Source organism: Dermacentor variabilis, chromosome 3 (assembly GCF_050947875.1).
Source record: "Dermacentor variabilis isolate Ectoservices chromosome 3, ASM5094787v1, whole genome shotgun sequence".
In the NCBI taxonomy this organism is placed as follows: Eukaryota; Metazoa; Arthropoda; class Arachnida; order Ixodida; family Ixodidae; genus Dermacentor; species Dermacentor variabilis.
Genome location: NC_134570.1, coordinates 85,855,177 through 85,859,253, shown reverse-complemented (window position 1 = coordinate 85,859,253; position 4,077 = coordinate 85,855,177).

The following is a 4,077-nucleotide window of genomic DNA, read 5'->3' as shown; positions in this document are numbered from 1 at the left end:
ACACAGCAGAGCAGCCAGAGAGATGAACCTATTTTTGGTCGCTGCAACAAAAACTTGCATGCAAGAAAGAAAGCAACGATTACACATAAGTGAGCCACTGCTATTATCTCGAACATTTAGTTCCTTATTCTAACGGAAGTTCTCGCCGTACAGTATACTCTCATTCCGGTACAAGCATCAATAGAAGTTCGCAACTGAATGCAGTTTTATTCTGCGCTTTTCACACAAGTGAGCAAGAGGTTAGAAGTGTCACACGGAAAATTGCGATCGCGCCGATCGGGCCGATCGCGCTACCATTGAAATCGATCTGAAAGGATAGGCGACCCTTTTCCCCATTCACGCGTCATTTTTGCCTTAAGACGTTGCTTAGCGGTCTTTTGAAACAATATTTCTGCTCGCAACGCCGGCTTACCACAAATCATGTTAACACCTACGTTATGCAAACCAAATAAAATTAAAATGGGCTTACCTCATGAGCAAGTTACGAGCTCGCGTATGCTGTTGAACATCAGTTCAGAGCAGGCTATCGTGTGTCCAAGCGCATACGAGGTACCCGAACCCAGGACAACTTCTTCGGTGCGTGCAGTTTTGTAGACGAAGTGAAACACATTCAGCGTGAATATCCCCGCGCTATGATGGCACATGACGAGCCCAGAAGCGTTCACCACGCAGTGACAAATCCGGAACTTTGCTAATTCGAACATGCCGAGACTGAAGCAGCGTGACCATCCATCGCTTCTGCTCTTCGCTCCCGTTGCGTCAATCTCTCTTCCCTGGAGCCTTGCTCTACTATTGAGTACAAATCAAGACATATTTACGGTAAACTAACAATTTTTACAGCATGAAATGATAACAGCCTGCTGACTACACATGTGCAGCTTTGTCTACCGCTCCTTGGATCGGAAGCGCAGCGCGTGCTGCCCCCTGGTGCAGCACCCTGAGCACAGACAACAGAACAGAATCGTTTCCTTTTCGCATTGGTGCTTTAGTTGCTGGAACAGAAAAATAGTTGCTTGAAAAATAATTTAATTCTGAAAGAGGAGAATGCTTCCTCTTTCTCAAGAGGTAGTGCATTTCATACAAATAGATCAAGAATGCAAAAAGAAGACAGGCAGGGATATGAACCAGACGGTTTGATACTGGGGACAGCAAACCCAAGTGTTGCAATGCAGTGCAAATCAGTGCGCTGTGAGGCATCATTAAGTTCTAGTTTAGTGCTAACTCGGGCTGGTTTGTGTATGTAATGAACGGGAAAATAATCAGTTATGTCATACCATTTACCCATGGATAAAGCACGTGGAACTAATGGTGTTGCTTGCTGGGTCAAAACTAAATAGAGCTGGAAACATTGCGCGAACTCGGCACTGGGCATTCTTTCTTACCTCTTTTTTCTTTTTTACTGTACACACAGTACTTGGACGGTACTAGGTTTTTCATATTGTTAGATGAAAATTTGTGAGTACAAGCGCTCATTCAGACAGCCTGTATAATTTTCGTCGCAAAAATACAGCTGTTCGCATAACAAAAATACGGAATTTTGTCTGTTTCGTGCACAACAGTGTAGCCACTGTACTATTACAGGGAAATGTCCGCAAAAATTAAAACAGGGAGCATTCTGTAATTATGCAAAAAAGAAGCGAGGCGTGCAGACAGGACACAAGAGTAGAGAAGTGGACAACACAAACGCCGACTATCAACTGAAGGGAGCACTGAGGCGAAAAAAGAAGACACAAAACTCATCTGCGCATGCTCAGGAATGGTAACACCACATGTCAGTCGGGTACACGTGCCGGTCTACGTGAGAGATAACTCTTAAGGCACTTAATCTCTTCCTTATGTAAAGTAATCGAAGGCTGACTCACGCACGCACTTCCACCATTAAAGATATGCCATGCGTCTACCATAAGACGCGTATCTTCATTCATATACCTGTACAATATCGCGATTTCATCTAACTCTGCCGTGCAGTTACAATCTCGGCAATGCAGCGGAAGATTAGAAGGCGACCCACCAGTTAACGACCTTTTATGTTCCATTAGCCTCTGATTGATTTTGTGTCTTCTTCTTCTTTCGCCTCAGTGCTCCCTTCAGTTGATAGTCGGCGTTCGTGTTGTCCACTTCTCTACTCTTGTGTCCTGTCTGCACGCCTCACTTCTTTTTTGCATAATGAATCCTTACCAACTAGCTCAGCTTCCTGTCGTTCTAAGCATTCCGTAAATTAACGGCAGCTTTTGTCTCATTTTTCAAATAGGAAATATTTTCGTATTTTTACATTAAATTCCTCTTTATAATGACGGAGATCCTCCATATAATAACTGAAATTTTTTATATTGTAACCAAGATAAATACAAGGATGGAATAATGATGACGCCAGCGAGTTGACTGATGGATTTGTGTTATAATTGTGTAATATTTTTGTTTAGATCCTAAAGGGCAAATTAGTTCTAAATCATAGTTTAAAACATATTTTCGCGTTCACTGATATATGACTCAACTATAAAAAAAGTTCTACGGTTTTTCACGCAGTTAGAACAAAGTGGTTAAATAAATAAATTCTGGAGTTTTACATGCAAAAACCACCATCTGATTATGCGGCACGACGTAGTGGGGGACTCCGGATTTATTATAACCACGTGGGGTTTTTTAACGTGCCCCCAATTCACGGTACATGGGCCTATTCGCATTTCGGCCCCATCAACATGGGGCCTCCGCTGCAAGGGTTTGATCCCGCGACCTCATGCGTAGCAGCGCAACGCTAAAGCCACTTAGCAACCACGCGAGTAAAAGCAAGCTATGAAAAATTTCTCATATGCATGAAACCAGTAAAGAATGCCCCGCTTTTCAATGCGGCCTTGAGGAATCCCCAGCTTTAGTTGGCTTGTAGACGTTTGCTTCCGAAGTATAAATTGGGAAACACTAGTTTCACTGAATAGCCAACGTTAATAGATTCTTAAAGTTTGTTCACGAAAACCTGCCAGTTATTTTGCAGCTAACACCCAGACACTATGTAATGTTCTTCTACCTGACTTTGATTGGGAACGCCTGCAAAATACCGTATAAGCCGGTGTACCCAGTCGTTTTGCGCGCCGGAAGTGTGGTGTTTGTTCTCAAGGACTCTTTTTAAACGATGGAGCCGACCGCAATCCTACGGAATATAATAAAGCGTAAGCAAAAAATGCAATTGACCTCGGTATTTTGCGTAAGTAAGACGTGTTCCAATTTTGTTCAGAATAAGAAAAGCTGCTATGTTCGCGACTGCTAAGCAACAATTCAGCTCCAATAGTCTAGGCACTCGCAGCCACGTGGACATTAATCTCCACGTATGCCACATGGACATTATTCTTTGAATACACTTGAAAATACTGCGATACAGTTGCAAAAACATGGTGCCCATCATTGTCCTTTTACTTCGCTGATATTTTTAAGAGTTAGAAAGACGTAGCATGTCAATCTCGACTTCGCGGAATGAACAATAGGACGTGTTTCTGAACCTCCACTGCATTATTTTCAATTGGAAGTTATCCATGTGATCACTGCAAGAAGAAAAACGGTACAAAGTAAAAGGCACGCAACACAAGCGCAGACTCGCAGCTTGTTTAATCTGAAAGGTGCTACAAATGGATAGTTCACCAAAGTACCCGGGTCATATCTAAGGCGGAATGGCACAAAATTAATATACTTGGCAAAGTAGTATGTTCTACGAGTCGACATCAACGTACTGTGTTAAACAGATATGAAAACTTCTGATCTTTCAGCGTTATTGACGGTTGACGTAGCTTTCTCTTTCGTTTTTTTTACAAAATAGAATGCTTCCGCTATAGCGTAGTTCAACTGTTCCCGCCCTCTTCTTCGGATGCCTGTGCTTTGATAGCACACCATTTGCAAGTCAGCACTTGTTTGCTTCAATTCATGTTCGTATTTTTCTTTGCGCAGTAATAACATGAATTCGCACCGACTCTCCCAGTTTTAGACCCACCTAATACAATTTCTCTCGAACGTCAAGTACTTTAAGCCAGCAAAATCATATTAACAATCACCTAAGGGTGCGGCACCTTACAATGTCGCGGGCAGATTACA